Genomic DNA, 18,669 nt, shown 5'->3' with positions numbered 1-18,669 from the left:
GATCTGGTACCCTCTTCTGGCAGGCAGGCACACATGCAGGCAGAACATTATATATATAATAAATAAATCTTGAAAACAAAACAAAAAACCATAAAGGGCTAGCTGGGCATAACTGTAATCCCAAAACTCAGCAAGGCAGAGGCAGGCGGATCTCTGTGAGTTCAAGGCCAACCTGGTCTACAAAGTGACCTCAGGACAGCCAGGGCTACACAGAGAAACCCTGTCTCAAAAAACAAACAAACAAACAAACAAACAACTACAACAAGCTAGTACAAGCTAGCCTAGTCTCCAAAGTGAGTTCCAAGACATCCAGGGCTGTTCCACAAAGAAACTCTGTCTCAAAAAACAAAAAACAAGCTTTTCTCCAAGATGGCGCCGAAAGCAAAGAAGGAAGCTCCTGCCCCTCCCAAAGCCGAAGCCAAAGCAAAGGCCTTGAAAGCTAAGAAGGCACTGCTGAAAGGCGTCCACAGTCACAAGAAGAAGAAGAAGAAGAAGAAGAAGAAGAAGAAGAAGAAGAAGAAGAAGAAGAAGAAGAAGAAGAAGAAGAAGAAGAAGAAGAAGAAGAAGAAGAAGAAGAAGAAGAAGAAGAAGAAGAAGAAGAAGATCGGCATGTAACCCACCTTCCGGCGGCCCAAGATCCTGCGGCTCCGGAGGCAGCCCAAATACCCTCGAAAGAGCGCCCCCAGGAGGAACAGGCTTGACCACTGGGCCATCATCAAATTCCCCCTGAGCACCGAGTAAGCCATGAAGAAGACAGAGGACAACGACACACTCGTGTTCACTGTGGCTGTCAAGGCTAACAAACACCAGCTCAAACAGGCCGTGAAGAAACTCCACGACGTTGATGCGGCCAAAGCCAACACCCTTCCAAGGCCTGAGGGAGAGAAGAAGGCGGGTGTTTGACCGGCTCCTGATTATGATGCTCTGGATGTTGCCAACACGATTGGGATCATCTAAACTGAGTCCAGCCGGCTAATTCTAAATACACACTTTTTTCACCATAAAAACAAACAAACAAACAAACAAACAAACAGTCAATAAAAGCCAGCTGGTGGAAGCACACGACTTTAATCCCAGCACTTAGAAGGCAGAGGCAGGCAAATCTCTGTGAATCAGAGGCCAGCCTGATCTACAGAGTGAATTCCAGAGCAGCCAGGGCTACACAGAGAGACCCTGTCTTGAAAATGCAGAACCAAAACCAAACCAAACCAAACAAAAAGAAGCCAGTATAGAGACAAAGAAGGGTTAAAAGATAAAAATGAGGCACCAAAAGGAAAATTTGTGTACAAGGGATTTAATCGATTTCTTGCCTCATATCCCTCACAGGAAGTCCCAGCGGAGCGACTTCTCAAGCCCCGTGTGTACTTGAGTGAGCAGGGGCTTTGCTTCTGTTATTTTTTGCTGCTGCTTTGTTTGGGATGGGCCTGGCTTGTCTCTTAGCTCAGTTCTTACTAGAGCCATCACAAGCCCCAAGAGCTGGCCAGTAGGGTCAGGACAGGACAGAGCTAACAAGAGCTTAATAGCCCAACCACAAAACGTGAGGCTGCCCTATGTCGAGCCGCTTTTACTGTCTTTTGAGTCATAAAAATGACCAGCCCCCGGTTCTCAAGTGAGTGGTTTATAGGCGTTGATTTACACAAACATGGGTCTATTAAATAGAAACCCAAACATTTTGGAAATTTAGACATGAAAGGGGAGGAGAGGGCATGGAGTGAGCTCCCACCAAGAGAGAGGCAAGAGGGCAGTCTCTCCACAGGTGACAACGGAAGTCTTCACCACTGAGGGGCACATTCCCCAAAACACAGGGTGAGGGGGAGGAGAGCAGTCGGCGGAGAAGGGGAGTGCCACAGTGTAAGCTGAATGGCTTCCCTGCCTAACATGCAAACCCTTCCTGCCTTTGAACTGAGCCAGCACACTGCTTACCCACCACATCAACAGCCATTTACAGGATTATTAAAGTGAGGAATAAAAACCTTCCATTACATTTTCCAACAAAATAATGATTGAGGATCACAGGGGAGGATGTGTGTGTGTGTGTGTGTGTGTGTGTGTGTGTGTACATTTTAGTATAATCTGAATGTTTCTTTCCCTCATCTTTGAAGAAGATAATGGGAGGAGGAGAGAGATAGGGTGCAGAAGGAGGGACAACCCTGTCAGGGTTGCAGCAGTGGCCCTCAAATAAGGCCGAACCGGGTCCTGGTCCTGGGTCTCACAAGCAGCCAGCGCCTCTGCCACTGCAGTGGTCGTAAACGTGTTTTATGCTTCCAGTTGCTGGCGGAGGCCTCATCGTGCCCAGGCAGTTACCCTCCCCTAATAGCATAGAACAAAGACCAAAGTCCCACCAAAATGACACTGGAAATTGCCCAGCTGACCCTCACCTCTTTGATGGGCTTCACTTTGGGAAGCTTGCCCAATCCTATAGGTTGGTCCAAGAGCCCATCTCTGTAGCGACACATTAATGTGCCTCCCTAGTCCCACTGGGGAATTTTCCAATTACACACACAAAAATAAAACCTACAAACCTGACAGCAGGCAGAGGAGCCTCCAGAACTATCGCTGACACCAAAAGCTGCTTCTCATTAAAGCTTGGGATTTAGTGCAAAAGTTAGAAGTGGGGACTTTCTGGAGAAGATAGGTGCAGAAAGCATCAAGCTTGCTTCTGCGGAGACAAAGCCACGGCTCGGGCCTCTGGGGGTGGTAGAGAGCAGACCCACCATCCATCATCACTCACTCCTGCCTGTCCTCCCTCCAACACCCTCCGTCTCCCAGGCACCTGCTCTACCCCCTCAAGGCCACACTCTCCTCTGCATACTTAAAGCAGAGCTTTTATTTCACTTTCTTCAGGGCCCCGCCCCCAGGGTGGCCACCTCTGTGCCACTGTGTGCTGAGTTTCCCAGGGGACAACAGCTCTTTCAGGGTAGGGGCCCTGTTCCCTTGGCAGTCCTGATTTCAAACGTAAATTTCCTGAATTGTTTTAGTTGCTTTTAACGTAATAAAAATATGGTTAAAAAATGGTTTTTTGTCTTGACTTCGTACAAATGCAAGAAACGAATCAGAGGGAAATAGGTCATATATGTCTTTATCTTTACCCATGAGAGTGCAGGTTCTTTATCTGACAAACTGGTCTTGAGCACCTGCTCAGTCAGACACAGTTGGAAGTCGGAAACAGAAGATAGAGCATCCTCCCTCCCTGACCTAATGCAGATCAGTTCAGGCCCCTCGGCAGTCAACTAATGTCGAAAACATGTGATTCCAAGCTCAGCTACATCCATGAAGTTCTGACGACACCGTGCAGTTAGATTGCCCCTATAGCTGGCTTGTGGCACAGGTTTTTAAAACAGTTTTTAAAATTTGACTTCAAGCATGGCAGTGGTGGAGCACGCCTTTAATGCCAGCACTTGGGAAGCAGAGGCAGGTAAATCTCTGTGAGTTAGAGGCCAGCCTGGTCTACAAAGCAGGTTCCAGAACAGGCAGGACTACACAGAGAAACCCTGTCTGGAAAAACAGAACAAAACAAAACAAAAACAACTTCAGGGTCAACTTACTTGTGGCATGGGACATACCTTTGTAATCCTAGCATGAAGGGGGCTAGAAGTCTAAAAACTGTGAATTTAAGGCCAGGTGAGTTCAAGGCCTTTTAGATCCTGTTTTTTGTTTTTGTTTTGTTTTGTTTTTTAGATAGGGTCTCTCTGTGTAGCCTAGGCTGTCCTAGACTCACCTTGTAAGTTAACATCCACATGCACTGAACAGATATCCGGTCCTTGGGTCTCTGGAGAGAAACCCAACAGTCCAAACCATGCAGCTGTGAGGTAAAGCTAAGGAGCCTACAAAACCCTGCCTGCCTTCCACCTCAGGATGGACCAGGCAGTGGTTCCCTGTGGACAGCAGCCAGAGATGAATGTTAGCTTTCAGTAGCTCTGAATAGATGTACCATCCAATCTCTCCACACACATACTGGGAAAATGAGAGCTTTTCTCAGCAGCTTCCACCATGTCCAGGCACCAAAATGTGCACGCCAGCAGGCAAGAGACACCAGTCTCAGAAAACATATCTAGTCTGCTGGCCTCCAGAGAGAGAGAGAGAGAGAGAGAGAGAGAGAGAGAGAGAGAGAGAGAGAGAGAGAGAGAGAGAGAGAGAGAGAGAGAGAGAACATTTTAAGGACCTTTAAAGATATTTTTCTGTCCACAATATTCAGAACAGAAAAAAGCCACATTTTTTATATTGCTCCTTCCATTTTCCTGTGGATCTACACTTAGGACTTGAAGTCCATTAGAAAGTCAGAGTGGCCGCCATCGGCCTGTGAGACAGTGCCATCTAGTGGCCAATGTGAGTATCACAGAGGAGAAATAGATTTCCCCCGCTCACCTGCAGGTTTCCTTTAGCAAACCTAGAGTCTTGCTGTCGCCAGTGTTCATACCTGCAGTGTGTTCCAGACCCACAAATGCATGCTGCTCCTCCCTAGGTATGAGAAACACAGACCATAACAACACTATAAAATATTTGGACTGATAAAGTATGGTAATATTAGAGTGAGTGATAGGGAAGGAAAATCCAGCCAATCAACTGGTCAACAATAACAGTGAGGGTCTGTGATTTGAGAAGAAAGCACATGGTGTATGTACGATGTCAGTGTTCCGCAGCAACAGCGAGCAGTACTGGAGACATACTACGTGTTGGCCACACAATAGGCCGTATGCTTCCGGCTTCTGAGACTAGATGTGAGTGGGGAGGAGGAAAAAATTTGGCAACAGTAAAAAGCTTCTGATGGTGCGAAAACCCAAAATGAACCCAAAGTCAAATGCATAATGAGCATTCTGGTGAGCATTGCCCACGATGCATTGCACAGCTTTACTGCAGCTATGTTTCCGGGCACACGCGTGCACAAGTGTGTGCATCATGGCGCAGCAACTTCTCACACTGCTTGAGACATGTTGGCTCAGACTCCAGACTTAAATGTTACAAGCTGCAGTGTTTTCACCCTTTGTACAAAACTTTCTTCTTTTGTAGAAATATGGTGGCTCAACAGTGGAAAATAAGTACTTACACACTATTGCCATTCTTCAGCAAGTAAGTGGCAACTTTTTTTTTTTTTTTAGACTCTGTTGCCTTGGCTGGCTTGGAACTCAGAGATCCGCTTGTCTCTTGAGTGTAGATTAAAGTTCTGTGACACCACACCTGGCTGTTAGAATGTTTTATCTGAGTTTCGTAAGATATTAGTGAGTTGGCTTTCTGAAACATCCCAGAACATACTTGTGTCGTTTTGTGAAGAGTTTATGTAAAACATTGTTCTCACCAGTACAATTATAAAATCAAAGTGTCATCCTTTTTTGGTTTTGTTTTGTTTTCCTTTTTGTTGTTTTGAGACAGGGTTTTTCTGTGTTGCCCTAGCTGTCCTGTACTCACCTTTGTAGACCAGGCTGGCCTGGAACTCACAGAGATCCACTTGCCTCTGCCTCCCCGAGCGCTGGGATTAAAGGCGTGCGCCACTGGACCCAGCTTAAAAGTATCATTCAATTCTGTTTGCTTTTTCTGTTTTTTGGCAACAGACAGCATTTCTCTGTGTAGCCTGGCTGTCCTGGAACTCACCCTGAAGAACAGGCTGGCCTCCAACTCAGTGCTGAGATTAAAGCCGAGCACCATTATTACCCTGGCTCAACTCTGAAGAACACTGAAGGTGCTCCATGCCCTGCAGCACCAAATGAGCAGCAATGTTTAAGTCTTTATGTAGAAATAAATAAGTGCGTCCATCTTATTAATAAGCAAATTCACTTTATTCTTAAATAGATGATAAATATCTTTAAATAAATTTATGATTTATTATCAATAAATGTTTGACTTATAAATTAATATTAAAAATTAAAAAAAAAAGATTAAGGTTTAAAAAAATAAATGTAGTTAATTAACAAAAAACTTAAAAATAATAAAAATTATTATTGAACTAAAAAAAAATAAATGTTTGACTTTATATAACTGTGTAAGTGAAGGTTGCATAAAAAGGTTTCTCTGTTGAGAATGGGTCATGAGAAAGTTATAAGGACCTAAAGGAAGGTGTCTCAGGGGTCCCCAGGAGACCAAAGGGAGCAGCGTCACCCTGGATCATTGAGCTGCATTTGGCTGTGACACACATGAGAAATGAGGTTCCCAGGTCGTTTGTGGCAGCTGTTGGTCCACTCGGTGTATTAACCCTCTGAAAAAGTGTTTTGAGATAATTAATATTAACGTTCTCTGTAAAGAAACGCCCTGCCCAGTGGAATAAAAAAGTCTAGACTCGCGACTACAGTTGGTTTGTGCGGTACTAGACAATATTTTATTTACATTTATTGATTGATTGATTGGGGGTGCACACACTACGGCATACCGTGAAGGTCAGAGGCAACTTTTGGAAGTTGGTGCTCTCCTTCCGCCACGTGTGTCTTAAGAATTAAACTCGGGTTGTCGGATTTGAGGGCAAGTGCCTTTACCTGCTGAGCCATTTTAGCAGCCCATGTTGGACGATCTATAAAATCAGAGAGAAAGCAGGAGGTTTAAAAAAAAAAAAAGGTCGGGCTGGAGAGATGGCTCAGAGGTTAAGACCACCACCTGCTCTTCCAAAGGTCCTGAGTTCAGATCCCAGCAACCACATGGTGGCTCACAACCATCTGTAATGTGATCTGATGCCCTCTTCTGGCCTACAGTTGTACATGCAGGTAGAACATTGTATGCATAATAATAAATCAATACATTCTTTTTTAATATTTTTTGGTCTTGATTTTAGGTTCCTACAGACGCCCATAAGAGCATGCTCCATGAAATAACACTGAAGTCTATTCTCCAAAGTCTATTCTTGTGACCCCTAACACCTGATCTTGCCGCAGCCGAATGAGTGCTGGCTGACTACGTTGCTGACAGTACCCACGCCCAGAAGGGACGGGGCCCAGGGGCAGCTGCGCCTAGGCCTATTTGAGCTCTCCGCTCCCTGACACCGAGTACAGGCAACGTTGCCAAGGAAACTCATCCGGGCCATTCTCTGGGGTGTGCGTAATGCATTTCTGATGAAAGCCACTTTCACTCTGTCCACCCACACGGGTACGCACATAACTTCTATTTTTTGCATCGCCTGCCTAACTCTCCTGTCTTAAGGCTTTTACTGTTCTCTCATTTTCTAGTCGCTCTGACAGCAAAGCATATAATACCCAGAACTTGTCACCCAAAAGAGTGAGGATCTGCTTCCACTTTTCCTCCAGCCCCTGCTAGGGCCTTTTAGGGCCTTTTTTGTGTTCGATTAGAATTACCAATATACCCGAGAAAGAGCCAGAAGAACTCACAGGGATGCCTTATTCCCTTAGTACATGTGTTAATGAAATTCAAATACAATAATATTTTTAAAAATTGAGCAATAACTGGGTATTGGTGCTTCTGGAAGAAGAAGAGTCAGAAGTTCAAGGTTATTCCCAGCTACATAACAAGTTGGAGGCTAGCCTGGGTTACCTTAGATCTTCTCTCAAATACATACACACACACACACACACACACACACACACACACACACGCACGCACGCACGTACGCACGCACGCATGCACGCACGCAGGCCAATAATATGGGCTAAGTATAGTTCAGAAGTAGAGCCCTGCCCAGCATGTGTGAATTCCTCTGATTAAAAAAAATGAAAAAGAGTAGAGTATTGAGTCAGCAGTGGTGATCCACACCTGGAATCCCAGCACTTGGGAAGGAGGGCCAGGAGAGGCAGAAGGTGAGAGATGGTTTTGGCTCCATAGTATGTTCAAAACCAGCCTGGGCTACCTGAGACTCTGTCTAGGAAAAAAAGGAAAAGAAAAGAAAGGAAATGAAAGGACAGGAAAGGAAAGGAAAGAGAAATAGTATACAATGGCAGCTATATGCCCTGAGTGAAGGGAAAAGTTGCATCTAGCCATAAGCTTGATGCAAGAAAACAACAGAATAAGATATCAATTAAATTTGACTCCATAAAAATTTAAATTACTGTTTCAAAAATGATCCAAAAAAATGAAAAAGTAAACAAGAAAATGATATAATATTTGAGATACAAATATCAAACATTTAATATCCTCATAAAACTGTAAAACATAGGCTGGCAAGATGGTTCCCTGGGTAAAGAAGTTTCCCACGCACACCTGGTGGCCTGAATTTGAACCCTGGGACCCACATGGTGGAAAAAGAGAAACAGCTCCCCAAAACTGTCCTTTGACCTACATGGTTTGGGCAAGGGTGTGCATGCATGCACACACACTCTCACACACACACATATTCACACACACACATGCACAATAAATAAATGTAAAAAATTAAAATCCAAAGAACGAACTAAAATAAAAGCCAAACTTAATACCCAAACAGACCCTCACTAGCACCTTAGTAAAAGCCACAATATATTTACAAAAGAAAAAAGTAAATAAAGCAGAGCATGCTGGCACATTATTTTACTCCCAGTATGAAGGAAACTGAGGCAGGAGGATTACAATCAGCACAAAGCTAGCCTGGGCTGAGTGAGTTCTAGATTGGCCTCAGAAAAATAGCAAAATTGTATCAAAAAGTAAACAAACTAAATAAATTACAAACAGTTAACATATGGAACAACATGGCTTCGGTAGTCATCAAAACAGGTGTTTCAAGATGCATTTTTCTATCATCACATGACCTACAACTTTAAAAAAAAAAAGTAATACGTGAGTGAAGCTGTTAGGACTGTATGCTTTCTCATATGCAAGTGTTGGAAGTATGGTGAGTGCGTACTCCACGCCTTTGCGAGCTGCATCCCTGTGGACATTGCACTCCCACAGTATTTATGAGTATACGCCGAGGGCCTTGCTAGAGATGCGAGTTCTATAACAAAATGATTGGCGCTGCATTGTTTGCGGTTGTGAGAATTTCTGACGCTGGAAGAGAGGTTAAATAAGTGATGGTGTGCTCGTGGAGGGTGAGGTATGCTGTCGATGGGGATGATATTTAAGAAAAGCTTTAAAGTAGGATTTGTTAGAAGACGCTGGGCATGGTGGCACATGCCTGTGATCCCAGTATTGTCATCTGGAGGCAGGAGAATCAGGACATGGTCATCCTTGGCTGTGTAAAGACTGGAAGGTCAACCTAGACTACTTGAGAGTCTTTCTAAAATAAATAAATAAATAAAACCGCTGTCCCCTTCCCCCCTAAAGACACAAATACAGGAAGGAACTTCCTTCAAAGGAAGGAAGGAAGGAAGGAAGGAAGGAAGGAAGGAAGGAAGGAAGGAAGGAAGGAAGGCAAACAAACAGAAAACTGAAAAGATGAAAAAATTGGGGTTAGAGAAAAATTGGAAGTGTGTGTGTGTGTGTGTGTGTGTGTATGTTAAACATTTGCTTGCTGACTTGCTCAGACCCACCTACTGAGGGGATGATGCTGCCCGCAGTGGGCTGGGCCCTCCTACATCAATCAAGGCCATTTTGGTCTGGGCAATCCTCCAATTGAGACTCTCTCAGATGATTCTGGACTGTACCAAGCTAACATTTGAAGGAAAGGAGGACATATATTTAACTCAAATAGAAAAAGATTCATAAATGTTAACATTGTCTGCCTGGGCAACAGATTGTGACTAATTACCCTGTTGTTACTCTTCTACATCTTCAACTTTTCCTTCTTTTCAAAAACACTTGATTTTATTTCATGTGCGTGTGTGTTTTGCCAGCATGTTTGTGCGCCACGTGACAGGGTACCTGTGGGAGCCAAAAGAACACTGGGTTTCAGAGATCTGGAGTAACAGACAGTTGTGAGCAGGTTTCCTCCGATTTCTACCTGTGCTCGGGACCATGCATACACAGATGCCCACCCCACGTATATAAACACACCCATGCACATAAAGTAAGTTAAAATGTAATGAAATTTTGGGGGAACAAAACTCACATAAAATGTAATACAAATTGAAAGAAAAAAAGAAGTCCAAATGAAACTTTCAGAAACATCACTGTTGATGGTTCATTATCTATGGTGCAAACAAGGAAGGGGTTGTGTGTGCATGTGTGTGTGCAGGTGTGCTCAGGTGCAAGGGCACACCCACACAGGCCAGAGAAGGACGTTTTTGGTGCCCTCCTCTATTGACTCAACCATATTCTTCTTCGTTTGTTGATTTGTTTGTTTGTTTGTTTGTTTGTTTGTTTATTGAGACAGAGTATCTCCGTGTAGCCTTGGCTGTTCTGGAACTTGATCTGTAGACCAGACTGGCCTCAAACTCAGAGATCCTCCTGCCTCTGCCTCCCAAGTGCTGGGATAAAAGGCATGTACCACCAAGGTCCAGCTATTTGGCCCTGTTCTTGAACTTGGACCTCTCTTTGGATCTGGAGATGTTTGTTTGGCTAGACTGGCCACCAGCAAGCCCCAGGATTCTTCATATCTCTTCACCACCCCCTATCTCTATACCCTGACATCACCCCTGCAGTTTTCAGGCACATGTGGCCACAGCTGGCTTTGTATGTGGATTTTGGAAACTGAACTCAAAACCTGGGTTTACAAAGGCAAGAGCTTTACCAACTGAGCCCCTCCCCCACCCCCACCCCAAAGTCCCCATTCTTGTTTTTTGAGATGGGATCTCACGGAGGCCTTGAACTCACAATCCTGCTTCAAGCCTCCAGAATTCTGAGGCCACAAGCATGTACCACGACACCCAGCATTAAACCTCTCATTTGTAAGTGGGTTTTGGCTGGGTATTGTAAGTAGTAATTTATACAGTACCCCTTAGATGTGAGCAATGGGGGAGACCAAACCTGAACCCCATTAGGAAAACCTGTGCAGGTCTGCTCCAAGGCAAAGGTCTGCCTTTGCTGCCTAGAATGCAGGACCCAGCTTTGCTTGTCCTCTGGTTTCTTGGCTGTTTGTGTTGTCTTTAGTGTATAGATTGATGAGAAAATAGGCTTCTCAGCAGAAACGAGAACAGACGTGTGGAAAGCAGATCCCTGGCCCGTGACTTCATAACTTGTCACTAGACTAGAGAGACCAGCAGCCAAGTAATCAGCTAGAAGGTTCTGTGAGGGTGCCTCTTGTCCAATCTTCTCATAGCTATACTATTTTTCCAACCTGAAGAAAAGTCTGAGCTGGGCATAGTAGCACACATCCCAGCTCTTGACAGGATGAAGCAGGGGGATTGAAAGTTGCAGGCCAACCTGGGCTAGCTAAGGCCAGGGAGACGCTGTGGGAAAGAGGATTACAAATGTGAAATAGGGGGCTGGAGAGGTGGATCAAAGGTTAAAAGCACTGATTGTTCTTCCAGAGGACCTGAGTTCAATTCCCAGCAACCACATGGTGGCTCACAACCATTTATAATGAGATCTGGTGCCCTCTTCTGGCAGGCAGGCACACATGCAGGCAGAACATTGTATATGTAATAAATAAATAAATCGTTTTTTTTTTTTTAATGTGAAGTAGGTAGGATTTTTCTCTGTCTCTGTCTTCCCCCCTAATAAATCGTTTTTTAAAAAGATGTGAAGTAGGTAGGATTTTTCTCTGTCTCTGTCTTCCCCCCTCTCTGTCTCTCTCTCTTCTAGAGACAGGGGACCGAGAGCCCCGTTAGTATGAGAAATGATTTGTTAACTGGTATATTACAATATACTCAACCTGCTGAGACTTCATTTTCAGCCATGTCACCTATCCCTTCCACACGGCCGATGAAAATTAACATTCTGAATGCTGACTCTAGGACATTGCAAGACCCGGACTTCCCGAGACAGGCCTGTTATGTTCATCTACCCAGAGCCATGTCAATCCTAAAGAAAACACTCAGGAGCTGTACTCAAACACTGTTAGGTGGGAAGGTAAAGATATGCAGTTATTTTGTGAGTGAGCATGTAAAAGCTCAGACAGAAACCAGTAAAGCCATTCTCATGCGGGTTATCCATGTATACTTTCTGGTGTATATATATATATATATTTTTTTTTTTCTTTTATTTATTTATTTTTAAGGATTCATATAGCTCAGGCTGGCTTTGAACTTGCTGTGGCTAACAGCCTCATGTTCCACCTCTCAGGTGTTGGTACTAGTTTATTACTTAGTTTATTCTGTCCTGGGGGCCTTGTGCCTGCTGGGCAAGCCCTCTACCAACAACGCAATGACACCAGCAGAGTAGCTTTCTAATGTTTGTATAATCAGACACAAGTTCTAATTTTTGGAAGCTTTATGTGCAGCACCCAGTAAATCAGGGGTTAGGAGCAATAACTTGTAGCAAGATCTACCTAAGCAGGACAGGATTGAAATAAGCCTCTGAGTTTGCTACACTTGGCCGCTCTGCCTTCATCACTCCGAGAACCCAGGGACTGCTTTGGGAGCTTTTTCTGTGATATGCAGAGTTGGCTGCAGAGCTCCCTCAGCTCCTTGGTCAGTTAGAGGAAGCTTGGGGCCTGGTGGTAGTCGGGGTGTCGGGGGTGGGGGAGTGAGGGGGTGAGAGGGTAGGGGGTAGGGGGTGGGGGAGTGGGTGGACTCTCACTGGGAAGGAGGTTGGGAGTACTTCTTATGGCCTGATGGCTCTGGATTGATTCAGACCTGTTGGGGGAACCATTAAGAGGACAAAGCTGATGAATAATAAATAGGACATTACACGGGCCCCTCCATCCCCAAAGGCCTTTAAGTGCTTTATAAACAAATAGATAAATTACCTACCAGGGACATATCTTCCACCAAAGTAACACGGCCTCTTCTGAGGGGGCAAAATGACAGCCGTTATGTGGCCAATGTCCAAATGGCTGGGCACCCTGAGCTGCCTTTTAAGTCAGAATCACCAGAGGAATGCAGATGAAAAAGAACTGCTCTAAGAGTGGAGCAGGGAAGCCTCTAGAAAAGACCAGAATTCCCAGCCTACTCCTCAGCTGCTTCTGTGGCACCTGTGGTAAGACAGGTGTCTTCAGAGATAGGCTTGTCACTCACTGGCAGAGCTCTCGACTAGCATGACACGCTCAGGTCCCTGGATTTAACTCTAGTGCACAAGGAAAAAAAGATGTCTTCCAGTTCGGCTTCTAGGCACCAAGTATTCTGAGGAGCCCACCAGACTTGCACAAGTCCCAGTCCCTTATCTGTAAAATAAAGACAGTCATAAGGACACTGGGCCGTGGGTGCGGTGTGAAGATGTGAGGGGACAAACTGGAGACCGTGCTTGTCTGAGAGAGGTGGCCGAGCAAACAAAACAAAGCTGTCAAAGGCACATGAAGAAGCCACCAAGAGAACAGGACTCTGATTTATTTATTATTATGTTACACTAACAGAGAGCACTTTTTTTTTTTAAAGTTTTCCAAGACAGGGTTTCTCTGTGTAGCTTGGCTGTCCTGGACTCACTTTGTAGACCAGGCTGGCCTCGAACTCACAGAGATCTGCCTGCCTCTGCCTCCCTGAGTGCTAGGATCAGAGGTACCCAGCTCTTTTTTTTTTTTTTTAAGAAAGAGATTTGTTATGCTGCCCTGGCATTCCCTCTGTTGACCAGGCTGGCCTTGAATTCACCTGCATCTGTCTCTAGAAGCTGGATTTTTCCAGAACAACATTGTCTGCACTGTGGAAATCTGGAAAGGGTGTATTAGAAGATTAATATCTTTTCTATTTCAAGTTGCACACACACACACACACACACACACACACACACACACATACACACACACGCTGCTGAGGTGCTGTAAACTTGTCTCATCTGATGAAGTAGAAGCCTTGTTCCTAGCTCTTAGAACATAAAACTAGAAACCATATGACTTAAGTTAGTCTAAGATCTGGGATAACTGCAAGGGATACAGAAAACCTTTCTAGAAATGTAAACAGGGAAGTCACTGCTTGCAAGGGCTGTCCAGAGGGAGATGCTTCAGGGGGAAAATGCATGCTAGCAACTTTCCTCAGAACAGTACAATGTACAGATGAGATCAGTGGCAGCAGCAGACGTTCCTCTGACCGCTATCCCGGTGAAGCCGCTGTGACTATTGCTGACGGCAGCTGCGGCCCTGCGCCTGGCCTCTGAGAGGATCATGGCTTCTCGTGTGAGCCAGTAATGAGCATCACACTCAGGCTCAGCACAGACCAACAAACCAGAATCAGAATTTAATTTCCCTCCCAGTCAAGCGCACCCACACTACAGCCTACACAGAAGTGAGGATCTGAGATAATAGTCCCAGGGAGGTCCTGCTGTCACGTCCTCTCAGGCGGCCCCTGCAGTGACTCCACACTGTGGAATTTTGAGCAACAAAGAAGACCTGTTTGCTTAAGGTCACACAGAAAGATAACGGAGCAGGAATCAAAGGTTATGGCCTCCGGTTCTTACGCAATTTCAGACTAATGTTATTCTGAGCTGGATAACATTTGCCCCAGCCAGGGATGCACAGTGAGAGGGTAAATAGGAGTAAAATAGAGACCTCAGTAACCCAGTACACCCAGCAGCAAGCTCCCCCGTCTGCTTGAAGGATCCAGAAGAAGCCAGAGTCACTGTTTCCCAGGCTGTACTGCTGGAAGATGGACTTGGGGGCTTAGGGTGTGTTGAAGATTTTCCTCACAGGCTGCCTCTCCTGACCACAGCCCTGCAACTGAGTAAACAGCAGGGCTGTCCAGCCTCCTTCTCCAGCATATATCTCCCCATCCTTTCCCTGCCGAACCTGGGCCCCCCCCTGCTCCTCCATCTTCCCACTCCCCCACCCACTCCCACCCCCGCCTCCCAAGGAGGAAGGGCAGCAGACATCAGAGATTAAGGACTTCTAGGAGCTGTAGGGTACAGGTGAGGCTCAGCACTAGGGGCTAGGGAAGTAGAACTTGCCTTTAAGAAGCAAAAGCCAGAGCTTTACTCCCAGCAGAGGCTGAGGCAGGGAGATTGCTGTGAGTTTGAGTCCAGTGTGGTCCACAAAGCGAGCCTAGGACAGCCAGGACTACACAGAATGAGCCTGTCTCGTAAAAACAAACAAACAAACAGAAAAATAAAAGAAGCAAAAGTCCTCAGAAGGGATGGAAGATGGGGACTGGCATCCACTGTATACCCTCTAATTTTGTGCAAAACCCCACAATTTAGAAAACTCTTTTATCCCCCCCCCAAATAAAATTAAAATACCATTACACTTCACCTAGCCACAATCTTTACTAACCTTTGACTCCATATCATGGTCAACAGTATGAATCCTAGCACTGGGGGAGGTCACTTAAAGGGACATTTGGGGAGCAGAGGTGTCCCCATGGGAAACCCCTCTCTATAAGCATGCAGGAGCCACAAGCTCTATCGGCCAGGGGCAGGAAGCCGTCACTTTCAAGCCAGAGGTGGTGACGATTAAGGAGCAGCTTTAGGGGCAGAGACGGCCTCCAGAGAGAAAGGACAGTTGAGCATCCCACTTGGCCAAGAATGCCCAACCTCTGCTGGATGCCTTCCAACTGGGGCCCTGACTTTTCTCTCCACAAATCTACTCTGAAGTTAACTTCATGGACAAAAAAGGAAAAGAAAGCCTTGGGAGCGCTCCAATCCCCATGCGCTCTTTTAAGAAAAAGCCCTTCTCTGCCTCTGCCAAAAACCCCTAAGATGATGACTTCCCCAGAATTCTCCCGCAGGCCTGTTTAATGCTTTCTGATAAGCACGCTCCGGGACTTCCAGGAACCAAGTCTCTTTGCATAAATCACCGTTTACTTTCAAGGAGGCCCCATTCCTACTCTGAGGATTTAGAAAATACCCAGGCAGCGAAGAATCTGTGATGTCACATCTGTGCACTTTCCAACAGTTACAGCAAGGATTAGGCTTGGGGTGGGCTAGGTTACAAACTGTCTTCCTCAATACTTCAACTCTAGCAGAATAAAAGCGAGGAGAGCTGTCAAGGAGGAGTCAGCTTCCTTACTGCTGAGTCAGCTGTGTGAGCGTCATCATTGCACGTGACCTAAGTCCTTCTGAGGCTCGGTGCAAAGCTCCAGATAAAATAAAAGGCCCTCAGAGGCACTGTGTTAGGAGCCAGTGAACTTTCTGATAATTACATGTCTCCTTCAGAGGCAACGAGGGTAAACTGCAGGATCCTAAGCATGTGGAACAGGCCATGAACCTTTGGGAAAGTTTATGGACTTATGACTGTCCCTACAGACTGATCACATGACCAACAAAGGCTGTATTTACCTAGGAATCGCCAGAAGCACAGTAGCCTCACTTCCTACGCGTGTTTCTTGGAAGCATCACCATGAACTTCAATTGAATGTAACACTTGAAAGGAATTCTCCAATAGTGTTCTCTGAGTCCTGAGCCATGGCCATGGATCCTTTGAAACCTCAATACGTTTTCGGTGCCACAGCAGCAATGCATCACCAAAAGTTATCTACTCAAAATAGATGGATGGATGGATTCTTTGTTTTAAAGTTCAGACTGTCTCTCTCCTATTCAAGAGCCTGGCAAGGTGGGCTGGGTTTGTCAGTTAGCTATCTACTAGACACTGGTAGGAACGTGTGTGTGACTTGGTCTGGCAGTCTACCCGGGCCTTAGGTGCCTGTGCCTTACTTATACCATGACGCTAATCTGAAAGCAAAGCTAGGGAAACAGAGGCTACACATTTTCCTGGGCCCCCTTAAAGAGTTCAGGAGCCTGTAGAGATAACAGTTCGTATTTCACCACAGAGCACCCTTCATGTCCCTCTTTTCCTTAGGCAAGCAGCTGGCAGACTTAGGCCCCTTTCTGCCCGATCACTGGCCACCAGGCTTTCTCCTCAACCCCTTCCTGCCTGCTTCCTTCTATTTCCTCAGGTGTCTGGGTCAAGCAGTACGTAGAAAAGGTTAGAGAACAGGTCCGTGCAATGGGGGATTCTGGGACCAGATGTTGGTAGCAGCGTCCTGGGTCTGGGTAGACTCTGTCCTGATGGACTCAAGCATGGTAACTGCTCATCTTTGCCCAATCTGCTCATCACAGACATCACTTAGATAACTGCCTCTGGCAGCCTACCCACCTCAGCCCAAACGCTTGATAACGGTTTTGGTTATTAGTCATAGAAGTTTAATTGTTTCATGCAGCTGAAAAAGCCCAAATCAGCAAACCCTGACTGCAGACACAGCTGGACCCAGAAACACAACTGAAGTCACTGGGTCCCTGGACTTTCCCCTCCCTCTTCTTGCTCACATGAGCATCGGGTAGTTAAGGGTGTAGGTCTGGTATGGGACACCACAACTGACTCACATCATTGAGAATAAGGAAGAAGATATTTGCTAAACACACCAGGGACAGTGGACAGACCCCCCCCCAAAAAAGGGGGGGGGCGGGGGCAGAAAGGAAAAGATAGTAACTAGAAAATTAACTATAGAAATCGAGCTTTAAAAGAAGTGTTAGAAAGTGTTTGAGGTGCAGGATTCTCTCTCTCTCTCTCAGCCACCCTGTCCACACATTTCCAATCTTAAGAGAAAATGCAAAATTGAGCTCACTGGGCGGGCACTCAACATTTACTTCCTTAGCATCCGAAAGATACTGTCAGGGCGCTGGCCATCATTTATGAGCCCACCCTCCTCTGGGTCGATTGTTTTGTATGATGCTCATGTCTATGAGGCATTCATATGTTTTTTTCATGCTGGTTTTTGGAGATACAGTGGTAGCCCATCACACAAGAATTCCACCATGCTGGGTTGGATCACCGAGGCAAGTTCAAACAGAGGTATGACATGCATGCCACTGAACCTTTATGGCACCACTGTCTGCTTAGCCAGTCCTGCCTGGCAGAACTGTGTTTGCCCCAGGACCTGGAAAGGTGATGACACTGAACCGCATTAGTAAATGTCCTATGCTTTACAGTACTTCTGCAGTATGGGATCAGTTACCTTAGCCTTTGGCTCTCTGTAAGAGCTGGGGCTAAAAGAGCTCTCTAAGAGACTCCTGCCCTTAGTTTGGTCCACTCAGATGCAGAATGCAACCACTGGACTGCATGAAGTGGGGAATAAATATATGAAGCACATGACTATGGTAGAGGAATTTTAATCCGGCAACATGGCTGCTCTGGCTAGGGATCTCATCTAAAGACCTTCTAGGTCTATGTGATCAGGCTGAAATACAGACACACGCTTAGCACACACCTTTAATCCCCAACAGTGAAAGTAAGATTAGTTTATAGGAGGAGGCAGTAATGTTTGAAAGTGACAAATCAGAGAAAGATCTGACAGAATGAGTCAGAGATAAAATATGCCCAACTCTCATGAGAACAGAGAGGAAAGAGAGGCTACTTAAGAGCAGTGCAGGGAGAGAAATGGAGGAGGAAGAGGAGGAGGAGCGAGAAGAGGAAGAAGAGGACTTGTGTGTGTGGCCGTTTTACAGGAACAGTTTTACAGAGACAGGTTGCAGACAGAATGAGCCAGAGAATGAGAAGGAGCCAGAAGATTAGAACATGTTGCCAGAGTTAGTTTGAGGCCAAGCGCAGCAATTGAGCCAGAAGCCAAGAGAAAAACCAGATTGAATCAGTCAGCTTGAAGAGGAGTTTGGGCCAGAACAGCTGAGTGAAGCTAGCCAGAAAGAGTTCAGAAAGAGCTAGAAAGAGTGAGCAAAAAACATTCTAGGCCTAGGTTAGCAGGCAGAGGCTGGAAGTTGAGGCCTTCAAGGTCCAGGCTGGCAGAAGATTAGATTGTATGGAGGCTAGAAGCTTCCAAGCCTAGGCCTAGGGATAGTCAGATAGAAACACGCTGAGCTCAGCCCAAGCTGTGTTTTCGCACAACTTGGGCATGACTCTCATCCCATCTCTTC

General features: G+C 45.7%; 1 pseudogene; it reads left to right on the top strand.

Moving 5' to 3' along the window:
* Window positions 1-361: 361 nt before the first annotated feature.
* LOC127190471 (60S ribosomal protein L23a-like) lies at window positions 362-957 on the top strand (annotated as a pseudogene).
* The last annotated feature ends 17,712 nt before the right edge of the window (window positions 958-18,669 follow it).

Source organism: Acomys russatus, chromosome 6 (assembly GCF_903995435.1).
Source record: "Acomys russatus chromosome 6, mAcoRus1.1, whole genome shotgun sequence".
Lineage (NCBI taxonomy): Eukaryota > Metazoa > Chordata > Mammalia > Rodentia > Muridae > Acomys > Acomys russatus.
This window is presented reverse-complemented; position numbering and strand designations above follow the sequence as displayed.